At 44.9% G+C, this 15,562-nt stretch overlaps 2 pseudogenes; one reads left to right on the top strand and one right to left on the bottom strand.

Moving 5' to 3' along the window:
* Positions 1-716: 716 nt before the first annotated feature.
* LOC112445607 (melanoma-associated antigen B2-like) lies at positions 717-5,402 on the bottom strand (annotated as a pseudogene).
* Positions 5,403-10,491: 5,089 nt separating this feature from the next.
* LOC112445602 (ubiquitin-conjugating enzyme E2 D3-like) lies at positions 10,492-11,343 on the top strand (annotated as a pseudogene).
* The last annotated feature ends 4,219 nt before the right edge of the window (positions 11,344-15,562 follow it).

Raw genomic sequence — 15,562 nt, 5'->3', positions numbered from 1 at the left:
GTGCTAAAGTAGTGTAGCTGCTACTGCTAAGTCGCTTCAGTCGTGTCTGACTCTGTGCGACCCCATAGACGGCAGCCCACCAGGCTCCCCCGTCCCTGGGATTCTCCAGGCAAGAACACTGGAGTGGGTAAAGTAGTGTAGAGCAGGAGTCTATTGCCAGCTGTCATTTACCAGCCCTATGTATTTCAGCACAAAACCAAACCGTAACTCTATGAGCCTTGGGCTCTCCCCTGTGAAGTAAGTTTGAGAAGCCCTTTCTTGTCAGATTGGTGGAATATAAGTATTTATGGAAAGCTTCTGTCATGTCACCTGTTCTATTGAGAAATTAGGAGCAACAGCAGTTATTACTATGATTATCTTGACCTCAGATGTTACATCAGCTGGATTCTTTTTTCAATCTATCAGATGTCAGAAACTATGCAGTGTTCCAAGTCAGGAAAAAACAAAAGACCCAACCTCCCCAATCAGCCAAAATTCCACTTAGCAATGAAACCAAAATAATATGTTCTCTCCAACCCCTCTTTACCCTGCTTCTTTCTTGTTCTTCCTGAAGTAGAGAGTATCTCAGCCTCTTCCATACAATGACAGCATCTCTGAGAAACTATAATGAGTGGACAGAGGCTAGGACTTTTTTTGACAAACATCACCAGTAGAAGCATGAAGACTTCTTAAGAGCAGATTGTCAACGTTTGTGTAAAAGAAGAGCCACGAATAAATCATTTGCTATAATTTATATTCTCAAACATTCTTGAAAACCATAAACCATAAGCAGAGGCAAGTGTCTTTTACATTTACAAAAAGGGAGACTAAGCAGAGAGTAAAGCCGGCCAAAAACTGAAGAAATTTCAGCTATCTCCCTAACAAGGTATCAAGGTTCTGAGCCTCTATTAGTGTGGTGTCTTTCATATTTCTAAGGACAGTCTCATCTTAAAGTGATGATATTCTCATCCTGGATCACAATAGTGATGTGAGGAATTCCAATATTTATTTGAGAAAACAAAATTCTTACTCCTAAATTTGACAAACAGCAAAGTGTGTGTGACCCATGTTATTCATATACTTATATCATGACTCTAAATGACCTTTCTGTTGAAAAGTTTTAACAACTGAAAATTGGGGGAAATAAAGTCAACAAGTTATTGATGCATATCAGGAACACAGGTTGACTGGCTTCTCCAGCCACAAAGTGAACAACAGGCTTCAGATCACACTAGGGGCGAGATGAGCGGTTGGATGCGGCCCTGGGGTGCACAGTGGCCGAAGCAGAAGGGCCAGCGCTGGCTGAGGCAGCAGTGCCAGGCCTGATTGAGGCAGAAGTGCCAGCAGAGGTTGAGGCAGCAGTGCCAGGCCTGGCCAAAGCAGAAGGGCCAGCAGCGGCTGAGGCAGCAGTGCCAGGCCTGATTGAGGCAGAAGTGTCAGCCCTGGCTGCACCTCTGGCTCCGGTGCTCTCTACTTCCTCTCTCCAAGCCTCTTCATATGCTGCTGCAAGGCAGGATGGACCGAATCCTTGACCTTGGCCAGGAACTGCAGGACTTTCTTCTTGCTGATTTCTGTGAGCGCTTTAGGACCTCACAGGAACTCACAGCGAGGGGGATCGCTGCCGGGCATCTGGCGGTACTCCAGGTACTCTTCCCGCACCAGATCTTCTGTGATGAGCTTCCTGGGCTCTCCAAAGATGAAGTGACTTCTTCCATCATAGATGCCCAGCATATTCAGGAACTTCCAGATCTTCTCCTCAGGGGCGTGGTTGCCATTCAGGTAGATGACACCCAGCAGAGGCATCAGAAGACCATTCTTCGGTAGCCCCCGGTCACCTCTCAAAGACTCGCTGTCACTGAGATCTAGGTGGCTCACCAGGGTATAGCAGTGACTGTTGGGCCTGACTTCCTTCAGCACCAGGCCAAACACCATCTCCATGTGCTCGGAGGCCCTTCTAAGGATCTCAGGGAATTGTTCCTTGTACCTTCTATTGATTTCCTGCAGCATTTTGGACCTCTTAATGAGCTCCCTCATCTTATACTTAAACAGCAGGTACTGCACCAATATCTCTGCCGTCCTGGTCAGAAGATCTGTGTGAGAGCTCGCAGCAGCAGCTGAGGCTTGGGAGGAATTTTCAGCTTCCTGAACTTGGCCCTCGGCACCTACACCAGATCTGGAGCGTGCTGTGCCACGCACTGCAGATCTTGAGCGTGCTATGCCACCGACACCAGATCTTTTACATATAGCACCTGCAGCAGCACTGGTGGTGCCTTGGGCTCCCTGAGGCTCCGTGGCGGTGCCAGCAGCAGACCAGCTTGAGGGAGTGCTCTCTGAATCAGGAGGGGAAGAGGAGGTGGTCTCTTCTCCCCTAGATGTGGTAGCCTGATCATGAAGACCCTGGGTCTCAACTCGGGCCTGGTGACGTTTCTCACGAGCACAGTGCTTACTCTTCTGCCCACAAGGCATGATGGCTGTGGTCAGGGACCAGAGGCAGGAGTCTGGGCCAATACACAGGAGATTGGGGCACCTGGAGGATGGAGAATGAGGTGACATGAGCACCTTAAAACAGGGAGACTCTACCTTGGCTTAATCAAAGGCCACCTCTGCAGGTGTCCTTGAGGACACTGCTCTAGGAACCCACAAGGCTCCTGTTTTCCTGCTCAGCCTGTTCCCACAGAATCCCACAGAGGAAGAACAGAGGCTTTACTTTTCCTCTGCATCCTCTCAGCCCTGCTTTGGATTTACTGAGGTTACAGCAGGTACCAGCAGTGGGGTTTTCTAAGTTCTACTTCAGTATTATCACGTCAAGTCCTGGCGGAGCCTTGGCACCCTTCCCTCTGCTACTCTGATGTAGACACTTTAGACCTCCCCATGATCCACAGGTAAGTGAAGGAATGCCTCATACCACCTCCCTGCCAGGAGACAGATAACCAGTAATGAGAGCTCATTAGGGTGTTTTCTATCCTGAGTTCACTGGGATCATCATTCAAGGTCCTTACCTTGGCTCCTTAAAACGTTGGGCACCATTATCCATTTGTGGACTGGTGTCTGCACCTTCAGACTAGACATTTCCCCTCCTGTAGACTTCGTATAGAACAGTATAGAAGGGGCTCAGCCTCACAGCCCTTCCCTGAGATTTCCTGGGCTGAAATCCGAGGGTTGGGATGGATGCACTGAGTCCTCATTCAGGTTCATCAATTGAGCTCCCAGTAGAGAAGCTCGGAGAAGGCAATGGCACCCCACTCCAGTACTCTTTCCTGGAAAATCCCATGGATGGAGGAGCCTGGTAGGCTGCAGTCCATGGGGTCGCTAATAGTCGGAAACGACTGAGCAACTTCACTTTCATTTTTCACTTTCATGCATTGGAGAAGGAAATGGCAATCCACTCCAGTGTTCTTGATTGGAGGATCCCAGGGGCGGGAGAGCCTGGGGGCTGACCTCTATGGGGTCACACAGAGCCGGACAGGAATGAAGAGACTTAGCAGTAGCAGTAGAGAAGCTCAACTTTTTCCTGAAGTGATGACTGCTTGATAGTAAAAGCCAATCACTCTGTGTCCCAAAAGCAGGAAGTGAAGATGACCATATCTTACCAAACACGGTCTCCTGAGACCAAAATCTGGTGCAGGCAGGTTGATGTCCCTGTGAACCCTCACAAGATCCCAATTCAAGGTCTAAAATATTTTTTGGCTTCTGTTTTCTCCTATACGTCTTTTTGAAAATAATTTTTTTACAATATTAATTCATAATAGTGTACCAGTTTCTGCCACACATCAATATGAATCAGCCATAGGTATATCTTATGTCTCCTCCATCTTGAAACTCCCTCCCACGTCACACCCCTCCTAAGATATGAGTGCTGGCTTTGAGCTCCCTGGTCATAAAACTACTTTCTACTGGTTATCTATATTCCATATGGTAATGTGCATGTTTTCAATGTTATTCTCTCAATCTGCCCCTCCCTCTCCTTCCCCCACTGGGTCCACCAGTCTGTTCTCTATGTCGGCATCTCCAGGCTGCCCTGTAAATAGGTTCATCAGTACCATCTTTCTGGATTCCATACATATGCATTAATATATGATATTGGCTTTCCTCCCTATGACTTAATTCACTCTGCTTACAAAAACTAGGAATAAAACTACCACATGAGCCAACAATCCCACTAGTGGGCATATACCCTGAGGAAATGGGGATGGAAAAAGACACTTGTACTCGTCTTCACTGCAGAACTATTTTCAATAGCAAGGACACAGAAGCAACCAAGCTCTACATTTGACTCATGACAGGGTCTAAGGTTTCTCCCTCTGCTGACCACTCCATTCAGACCAAGACCCTTACTTCCCCATTAGCGTGCAGTGGGGACAGACATGTATTCTTGAGGTCTCCCAGGGATGACGACAGGGAGATGTGGTCCGAATGACGTGGTGTGGAACATCCACAGCCTCCAAGGTTCTCACCATCCACCAGGACACCTGAAACCCTCCCTTGTTAACCTGAGGCTGCCCCCACTGACCTGGTCTCTCACTTCCCTGAGATGTCCCAGGAAGTGTCATGTCAAAACGCCTGATTCTCCCAGTCCTCAAAATAGGACTGGCGCCTTATGTGACTCCATTTCTTATGGGAGGAGCCTCCATCCTCACTCAGCGTCACAGCCATTAATATTGGGGACTAGGTCCCTTTGTTGAACTCGGTTTATTCCATTACAGCAAGGCTCTCACTTCCCCCAAACCACCTCCAGTGGACACCAGGGGGCACCACAGTTGGCCAGCTCTACCCGGGGCATCCTAGAGCCCAGTATAGGGGGGCCGCTCAGTGTGGCCCCCTTGGCGGTGTCGAAGTCTGCTCATCAGCCCTCAGGGCTTTCATCTAGGTCCTAGAGCTCCTCCGGGGGTAGAATCCGGGCCTACCCCCACAGACCAACGCCTTCGCCTGAGACACTCTAGACCACATTCAGCCGATAGCTCTGAGGGACTCTTAAGAGCCATATCACAGGGGTGGGATGTGGATGGGTCACTTTTATTACTGGGAGGGTTGGGAAAGTCCCTTCAGCTCCATTCAGGTCCTCACCTTGGTTCCGGACGAGTCCTGAACACTAAGTCTCTGCCATACGGTCGCCGCGGCTACCGGTAGATCTGCTGGGTTTCAAAGCGGAAGTGGAGGGGAGCTGCATAAGGTCCTACGTGGGGTCTCCCAGGGATGACAGCAGGGGCAGCGCGCTATGGGAACACCAGTAGCTCAATATTCATCCGTCCTTGGGTCCTCCTTGTGCGGTGTATCAGAGCCCAGGATGCCCCCTCCTATGAACCTGAGTCTTCCAGCTCCCAAACAAAGCCCTCGCCTTCCCAAGTCCCTAGTGGTGGGAGGCCAGCTGTGCTCTGAGCATCTCTGCTTGTCAGGTGGGTTGCCACTCTGTGAGCCTCCTTCGTTGGGGGAGAGATCCTCTCACTAGCACTGATGGTCCCCACCTTAAGTCTGGTTATGGTCAAGAAACCCCCATCTGCAGATCTGGGTTCTGATCTGGCTAGAGGAGACTCAGCCCTCCCTAAGATCACACAGGTTGAATGAGTGGACCACTCAGAAGTAGCTCCTGTGGGCTTCTCATGTCTAAGAATTTACAGAATTGTGTTCGGCTCCCTCTGCAGGGGTCCTCAGTAACACTCAGCATTGCATGTGAGGTCCTCCTTGGATTCAGGTCCCTCCCTCTGCGAAACTGCAGCTGATTGTATTAGACAGAGGTCTCACCTCGCTAAGACTTCCTAGACTGAAATCAACCTGACATCTGTGCCCAGAGCTTCCTGGGGACCACAGCATCAGTGATTTTCCAGGGCCTCCTTTTATAGTGTGTGCTACTGTGAGTCCACTTTCAGATCCTCTCATTGACACATGACGAATCCTGTAACTCTACTCTCTGTTTTATGAAGCTTCTTGTCTTACATCAAGGTCCTAGTCTCCTGAGAATTCCAAGTTGGAAGTCAGGATGATCTTCATGTGATCCTAGTCCATCAGGGCTTCTGAGAATAGACAGTGGGGATGCAACTTGAGTCCATCCGATTCCTCTTGCTTAGCATCCTCACTACATCTACCACAGCCTGGGACTGCTCCTTCTACTGAGCTAAGATTCCTCTTCTTAGTCTTTGGGTGACCACTATATTCAGGGGTGATTGTCTCCTTCGTCCTCCTTTATGGAGGTTCCCGTATCAGCTTCTGTCCCTAGATTAAAGTCTTTCTGGGGAATGCATATTCCTACAAACAGTGAGCAGTTACCCTCTAGCAAATCTTGGAGAAAATGGGTCTCAGTCCCAAAAGTGATGTAAGATTAGGAAAATGCAGCAGAAATTAAGGAACTCAGGACAGATGTTATGATGTCAAAGAGATAGAGGTGATATATTCCTGCTCTTCAGCCAGATTTAGGGTGTGTGCTTAATCGCTCAGTCATGTCCCACTCTTTGTGACCCCATGTACTGTAGCTCCCCAGGCTCCTCTGTCGATGCAGATTCTCCAGGCAAGAATACTGAAGTGTGTTATATGCCCTCCACCAGGGATTGTGCCCAACCCAGCGATCGAACCCAGGTCTCCCGCATTGCAGGCGCATTCTGTACCATCTGAGTCACCAGATTTAGGGTAGTTCTAAAATATTTACTCTCGGCACCTCCCTGTTGGTCCAGTGGTTATGCGCTCCCAATGCAGGGGTCCTAGGTTTGATCCCTCGTCAGGTAACTTGATCCCACATGCCACAACTAAAAATCTCACATCCAACAACTAAGAGTTCTCGTGCCACACCTAAAATCTCACATTCCACAACTAAAGCGCCTGCACGTGGCAACAAAGATTCCAAGTGTCCAAACTAAGACCCAGAGCAGTCAGGAAATAAATAGAAATAACTATTTTTAATTAAAACAAATAAAATGTTTACTTTCTACATAGAAGGATAGCGCCAGATAATCTTGTAAGCCCTCGATCACTTGAAGGTGTCTGAATTTCCACATGCAGGTGATCATTTGCTAACTGAGCATTATCTCCTTCTCTCCTTTATTCACACCTCTTAATTATTTTGGTGTTTGTATTGCCTTGGCTATGTATTTCATCCCAGTGTTTTCGTCACAGTGTCTCTCTTTCTGTCACTCAAGATACATGTTGGAGTGCTAAAACACAGTGAATTAACTGACTCATGAGCACCTCAGGCCGGGACAAGTGGAAGGGTACATGCTGTGGTTAAATTCAGACCAGCACTCTAGGCCAAGCTCTGTCTCTTATCAGTTGTGAGGACTTGGGTCCATCCCCAAAATCCAGGAGCCTCAGGTGAAGTGGCTTTTGTAGAGCTAGTGGCATGTAGCTAAAGCACCTGGCACACTGCCTGGACCACACTGAGACTTTACACCATATCTGTTTTTACTATGATTATGGTTATTTTCATCCTGGAGGATACCACCGACCCTGAGGAATCTTTTAAATCCAGGAGATGTCAGAGAATCTGTGGCATTCTCGGACATGAAACACCAAATCAGTCCAAAATGCTGTTTAGAAAGAATCTTTCATTTCCACTACTACATCATATTTTGAGTGTGGGTGTAGTTTTTTAACTGAATAAAATTCAAATAATCTAGAATTTGGTTCTAAAACTCACTCTTTCTTCCAAGCTGCGCTTTCATTTAAACAACTCCTAGAGAGTTGCCTAGTGGCCCAGTAGCTAAGTGGCTAAGAATCTGTGCTCCAAATGCAGGGGGCCTGGGTTCCACCCCTGATCAGGGAACTAGACCCCACACACCACAAGTAATAGTTCACATGTCACAACTAAAGATCCTATATACCAGAACTAAAACATTCCTCATCCTGGAACTAAAGAACTCTCAGGGTGCAAGGAAGATCAAGGATCCTGGATTCCAAAGATAAGACCAAGCACAGCCAAATAAATAAGTAACTAAATAAAATAAGCCCCTACCTTCATCAATTTCACCATCACATCACCTATAATATACTCATCTCATACACTTTGTGGAATTATCAACACAGCCAAAACCGCTGAATGGAATGCTCTTTCAATAAAATAAGCTCTGTTTCCACGACTCACAGCACAGTGTCAGCCCACTGGCTTCTGAGTTTCCGGTTTCATTCTACTATTACTTTTATTTCACGGAATCTCCTTGGAGATGATGTGCATGAAACATCTAGGTTGTGCACTGTGTTCACGGGCACTGGGACAGGAGCACAGGGCACATTCCATCCCCTCCCCAGGGGGGATTTCTCTCTGGTCTACTCGTGTTGCTGTTTAGTCACTCAGTCGTGTGTGACCCTTTTCTATCCCATGGACTGAACAGATTGCTCTGTCCATGGGATTCTCCAGGCAAGAATACTGGATGGGGTAGCCATTTCCTCTTCCAGGGGATCTTCCTGATCCAGGGAATGAACCCACATGTCCTGCATTGGCAGGTGGATTCTTGACCACTGAGCGGCCTGGGAAGCCTGATAATTGAAAAGTAATTGTTCAGGAATTGTTCCATTCCAGTCTTAAGTCTCTCAACTTTGAGACCCACCATCTGAGGGTCTGGCCTCTATTTAGTGTTTCCACAGCCTCCCTGGTGGGCTCAACATGTAGCCTAACTTAAAATTACCTCCCAGGGACATTTATTGTCCTAAAGTCTCCAAGTGCCTTGCCTCAGTGTATTTACACTAGACTCCTCATGAGGAAGCCCTCAATCCCCTCACCTCCTTACACCTCATTTTCATTGGGCCCCTAGATCTTTGTTCACGAGCTACTTTATATGAATTGTTCTCTTAGACTCTAGAATTCTATAGGAAATGGTTCGGTTTATTTTTCTTAGCATCCCCAATACTACTCAGAAGCCTCCAAAGAACAGATGCTAAATTGATATTTGAAGAATTACAGTGAAAGTGTGCAAGAAGTAAAGTTTACTGGGTTTTCACTTCTCCCACATTCTTAAATAAGCTAAGCCAATCCAGGTACATACACTTCAGTTTTACAAAGAAAGACTATAAGGAATAAAACAAACCAAGAAGTGAATACCTCTCAAGACTTTTTTTTCTGTATCTGATAATCACACAGACTTCACTGTGGAATAATTTCCATTTTTGCAAAAAAATCCATATTTCAGTATCCTGTTTTCTTATTCTGAATGACAAGAAATGATTCAAGGATTTCAATCTGTGCTATGTATTATGAAAATTCTTATTTTTCAACTTGATAATCTGCAGTACAAGGGGGAGCTGTGCCATTAGTATACTTAGACTCTGAAGCTAAACACGTCTTTAATTAAAAGGAATGACATTTAAAAACAGAAAAAAGAAAAACCTCTAATTTTTGCATATTGTATAGGATCACAAATACATTATATGCTGTGTTTCCATGAGAAACACCTTGGCCCTCTGCTAGTTGGAAGATTGCTTGCTTTCTTGAAATGCAATGTGAAGTATCTGCTCAGACTTCACCAGGGGTGGGAGGAGCTTTGGACATGCTCTGGAAATTGCATTGGTCCTGGCACCGCAGGAGCCCTGGCTGCAGCTCTGGCTCTGGCTCTCTCTTCTTCAGCTCTCAAAGCCTCTTCATACCAGGATGCGAAGGCACTGCACTTGGTATCATTGACATTAGCCCCAAACTCCCACATTCTTTTATATATCTATATCTATCATGGAAGCACTCCATATTAGTTTACAAAGATCATGCTCATTATTTTTTATAGCTGTATAGTACTCCACTCTGTGGATATATATCATGTTCCTTCAGTTAACATGTTCATGGATATGTAAGCATTTTCATATGGTTGTGGATGTCTCTTCAGGGTTACTTTCTGAAAACTCTAATTACTGGCTCAAATGTAAAAGCATATTTAGTTTTCTGATAATACCAAGTTGTGTTTAGGCTCTAATCTTATTCTTTGACATGTTGCTGTCAAAGAATGAGATTAGTACATTCTCTAACACTATATACAAAAATAAACTGAAAATGGATTAGAGACCTAATATGAGTGGAAACTATAAAACTCTTAGAAGGCACTATGAGTGGGACTTTCTTTGATATAATTCATAATAATATTTTTTGGATCTGTCTCCTAATGCTAGGAAAATAAAAGCAAAAATAAATAAATGAGATGTATTTAAAGGTAAAAACTTTTGCACAGCAAAGGAAACCATCAGCAAAATGAAAAGACAACCTACTATATGGGAAAAAATATTTGCCAATGATATAACCAATAAGGGGTTAATATCCAAAATATATGAACAGCTTACATAACTCAACAGTTTAAAAAAAGAATTAAAAAAATGGGCAGAAGACTTAAATACACATTTTTCCAAAGAAGACATACAAATGGCCGAGAGGCACGTGAAAAGATGTTCAACATCATTAATCATCATATGAATGCAAATTTAAACCACAATGAGGTATTATCTTATGCCTATCAGAAGGGCTATCATCCAAAAGGAACAGAAGTAACAAATGTTGGCGAGCATGTGCACAAGATCTGTACACTGTTGGTGGGAATGTCAATTGGTGCAGCCACCATGGATAACAGTAAGGAGGGTCCTCAAAATCTAAAAAGAGAACTACCAAATGACCCAGAAAACCCACTCCCGGGTGTGTATCTGAAAAAAAAAAAAAAAAGGACCCCCTAATTTGGATGGTCTCCGTCAGGTACTCGATGCTTGTCTGAGTCTAAGGGTTTCCACTGCTCGTCTCCCCTTCCCCTCCAGCCTCATCTACTCTCTGCCAGTGACCCCACCCCAGTCCAACCTCCCTGTTTATTAAGAAGGCACCTGTGTCTGGCAGAGCCAGTGTGAGATGAAGAGGTAGTCCTTCCCAGCCACCAGATAGTCAGGAGTTTTGGCCGGACCTTCACACACTGATAGTGAGGAGTCAGGCAAAAAGCACAGACTGTGGCGCTGAAATGGATTAATAAGGAACTTAGTGAGGTGGGCAGGGACCCTCCAGCACAATATTCTACAGGTCCAGTTGGGGATGATACATTTCACTGGGAAACCACAATTATGAAAAAGAACGGCAGCCCGTACTGAGGCAGTGTATTCTCTGTGCCAATTCATTTCCCTAAAGACTACCCCTTCACACTACCTAAGGGTGCATTTGCAACAGAATTTATCATCCAGACATGAACACTAATGGCAGCACTAGGTTCGCTACTCTAAGATCACTGTGGTCTCTTGCTTCCATGATTTCTACAGTTCTGGTATCCATTTGCTCCCTGCTATGTGTTCCGAACCCCAATGACCCCCTCCCCAGTGCCAGAGGTTGCAGAGATCTATAAAACAGACAGAGTTGAGTACAACAGAATTTTTCAGGAATGGACTCAGAAGTATGCCATGTAATGCTAACTTAAAGTCAGAATAACCTGCATTAAAGCTTGAATAGACTTTAAATTACTGTTTAAAATGAAAAAAAAAATCCACTAATTCAAAAATTCCATGCACTCCAATGTTCATAGCAGCATTACTGAAATTTGCCAAGGTACAAAAGTAATCTATATGTATACAACCTACACACACACACGCGCGCGTGTGTGCACGCATAATGGAATATTACTCAGTCATTAAAAAGAATGAACTTTTGCAATCTTTCAACAACATGTATGGAGTTGGAGGGTATTATGCTATTAATTAGTAAATAGTTGGATGGTATTAATGAAATAAGTGAGATAGAGGAAGACAAATGCTGTATGATACTACTGACACGGAGAATTTAAAAAATAAAAGACTAGGGGAATGAAGCAGACTCACAGATATAGAGAACAAGCTAGTGGTTACCAGCGGGGAGTGGCAAGCAGGAGGTGAAGGGCAGGGACAGAAGACTAAGAGGTGCAAACTAGGATGTATACAATAAGCAACAAGGATATATTGTACAACAAAGGGGATATAGCCAATATTTATAATAACTGTAAATGGAACATAACCTTTAAAAACTATGAAGCACTTTGTTAATCATCTGTAATTTATAAAATATTGTACATCAACTATGAAAATGAAGTGAAAGTATTAGTTGCTCAGTCTTGTCCAACTCTTTTTGACCACATAGACTGTAGCATACCAGGCCCCTTTGTCCATGGAATTCTCCAGGCAAGAATACTGGAGTGGGTAACCATTTCCTTCTTCAGGGGATGTTCCTGACCCAGGGATTGAACCCAGGTCTCCTGCCTTTCATGCAGATTCTTTGCCATCTGAGCCACCAGGGAAGCCCACATCAACTATACCTCACTTTAAAAAAATCTACTCTCCCAGGAACTTTCACATATACAATACAGTATTATTAACTATGGGGTTCTCTGGTGGCTCAGCAGTAAAGAATCTTCCTGTTGATGCAGGAGATGAGGGTTTGATTCCTGGGTCGGGAGGATCCCCTGGAGAAGGACATGGCAACTGAATCCAGTATCCTTGCATGGAAAATTCCCTAGACAGAGGAGGCTGGCAAGCTACAATCCATGGGGTTGCAGAGAGTAGGAAACCACTTGGCGACTTAACAACAACAATGATTAACTAGTCACCATGCTGTACATTATATCTCCAGGACTTCTTTATTTTGTACATGAAAATTGTGAAAGTTTATGCCGTTTGGCCACGTACACCCATTTCATCCATCCTCCAACCCCCACTTGCGGCAACCACTAATCTATTCTCTGTGAGTTCATTTTTCAAAAATCTTCACACATAAGTGAGATTATATAGTATTTGTCTTTGTCTGACTTATTTCACTTAGCATAATGCCCTCAAGGTGCAACTGTGTTACTGCAAATGGCCAGATTTCCTTTTTTTCTTTTATTGGCTAAATAATATCTGAGTGACGATGAATGTATGTGTGTGTGTGTGTGTGTGTGTCTATGTGACATTATCTTTATCCATTCATCCATTAATGGACAGTTATGTTGTTTTCATAACTTGGTTATGGTAAATAATGTTTCAATGAACATGGGGGGTGCAGATATCTTTTCCAGGTGTTGGCTTCATTTCTTTCAGCTAAATTTCCAGGAGTAGACTTGCCAGATCACATGGTAGTTCTATTTTCAATTTTTTTATGAGCATCTATACTATTTTCCATAGTGGCTGCATCACTTTACATTTTCATAAACCCACATTTTCTTTAATAATTTAAGTATATCCGAAATGCAAAAGTTATATATGCTTCTAAATTTAAAAGGTATGTATCTTTGAAATTTAGGAATGAGAGACTGAATACAGTAAGCTAGACCCATAACTGAACCACTTTAAATTTTTTTTCTCTTCTTATCCTATCTTAGTGTGGGGTTTTTCACATTACCAAGGATACCCCTATTCCAATGCCATGTAATGTTGCTCTGGATCACACAGATGATTTAAAATTTTTCAGTTTGTATTTCAGAAAGCAAAATTCTTATTTCTAAGTCTGGTAAACAGCAATAAGTGTGTGACCCCGTGTCATTCATAAGCTTATGATTTGAATCTAAATAAACTTAGTACTGAAAAGAAAATCACTTGAAAATTACCGCCTCACCCCCCGCAAGAAAAGGATAAGTCAAAAAGTTATTGATGCATATCAGGAACACAGGTTGACAGGCTTTTCTGATCACAAAGTGAAGAACAGTTTCAGACCACACTAGAGGTGAGACGCGTGGCTGGATGCGGCCATGGATTGGGCACTGGCCACAGAAGGCCCATCACTGCCCGAGGTAGAAGTGCCAGCCCTGGCTGCAGCTCTGGCTCCAGTGCTCTCTACGTCCTCTCTCCAAGTCGCCTGATAATGGGGGCAGGAATGCAGTGGGGACAGTATAGTTGACCTTGGCCAAAAACTCCAGGGCTTCTACCTTGCTGGTTTCCATAGCGGCTCTCAGACCCCACAGGAGTGCTCTCGTATCCCCCCATAGCGAGGGGGATCACGGCCAGGCAGGGGGATTGTGACCAGGCAGTGTGAAGAGAAATGAATTGACAATATGTCAGCCTCAGACTGGGAGGAGTGAAGCATTATGGACTCTAGAGCAATTCAGACCAGGCTCTACACTCAGTTCCGTCATTTTATCAGCCTGGAGAATAGAGGTTCTTTGTCTGCTAAGTGAATTTGATAAGCCTTGTCTTACAGAAGTATCAGAACATATGTAGCTTGTGCAAAGCACCTGGCAATGCAGCTGGCAATGTTTAGGCCTTATGATGCTTATTTTCACACCAGAAGAAAATCTATGGGAATTTCTACCTTCATCTATGGGAATTTTTCTTTACCCAGGAGAAACTAGAGACTATGTGGTCTTCTAAACAAAGAAAGCTAAGTCAATCAAACTTCTGCTTAGCAAGAAACTGTAGGGCTTCCCTGGTGGCTCAGTGGTAAAGAATCTACCTGACAACCAGATGTCAGTTCAATCCCTGGGTTGTGAAGATCCCCTGGAGAAGGAATTGGCAATCCACTCCAGTATTCTTGCCTGCAAAGTTCCATGGACAGAGGAGCCTGCCAGGCTACTGTCCATGGGCCCACAATGAGTCAGACACGACTTAGCAACTAAACAAGTAATCCTAAGTGAATTTTCTCTATCAGAGAATATGTTATTGAATTTAGAGGCAAGTGTTTTACCAGGATGCAATGCAAAATCCTATAGAATTTGTGTCAAGGACCAGTAATTCCCCTGCCTCCCAAAGCCCTCCCGACAAAACACCCCGATTTTCATGTATTTCACCACCACTAAAATCTAGCCCCGCTCAGGAGGTCTACTAGATTACACTCGAGATACCCTCATGTTTGGAGTGTGCTGGGGCTCCTTCCCTTCAGGGCCCAGAGTGCCAGTACAGTGACGTCTCAACATCCCATCACAAAGGAGAGAGTAATATGCATCAAACACCTGGTTTGTGGACTGTGTTCACCTGCACTGGGGCAGGAGCACTGGACACCTTCTGTTCTTTCCCCCAGGTGGAGATTCCCTCTGGTTGACTCACAATCTCAGGGTAACTGTTCAGGGAAGCTTCTCATTTCAGTCTCAGCCTCCCAACTTTGAGGCCCACCATCTGGGGATCTGGGCCCGGCTCACCATTATCACAGGTTCATCCAGCCCACCACGCAGCCAACTTAAAATGACCTCCCAGGAAGGAACAGGAAGACAAAGAAGATGTATATTATGATTAGCTTTCCAGCCCCACCTTAGCCTCTCACAACTTAAAAGGCTGGGAGTGTTGGTCGAACGCAGTGAAATAGTTGCCTCAGACCTGACTAGGGGCTGGAGGGACTGCTAGATGTGACTTTGGAGCACACACTGGCCTTGGCAGGACTATAAACCCTGACTGCAGCTCGGGCTCTCTCGTCATCCTCTCTCAGAGCCTTTTCATAATCGGGTAGGAAGGCACTGGGGATGTTACCATTGACCTTGGCCAAAATACCAAACCTCAAAGTTTTGGTTTAAGAGAATAAAGGCTGAGAGAATTTATACCTCACTGCTCTCATCCCAACTCCCTCCCCAGCATCCTCCCTGATTTTTGTCACTTGTCTTAGATCATCACACCACCTTCCTTATGGAATCACTGCTCATATACACAAGACATCTACAGGCAGGTACAGGGTCTCCTTTATCTTTGCATCACCCCCACCAGCACAGAACCTTCTGAAGAGCAGATGCTC

Source organism: Bos taurus, unplaced genomic scaffold (genome assembly GCF_002263795.3).
Source record: "Bos taurus isolate L1 Dominette 01449 registration number 42190680 breed Hereford unplaced genomic scaffold, ARS-UCD2.0 Leftover_ScbfJmS_2110, whole genome shotgun sequence".
NCBI lineage: Eukaryota > Metazoa > Chordata > Mammalia > Artiodactyla > Bovidae > Bos > Bos taurus.
The sequence above is the reverse complement of the archived record's forward strand: the minus strand, read 5'-3'. Positions and strand labels throughout refer to the sequence as shown.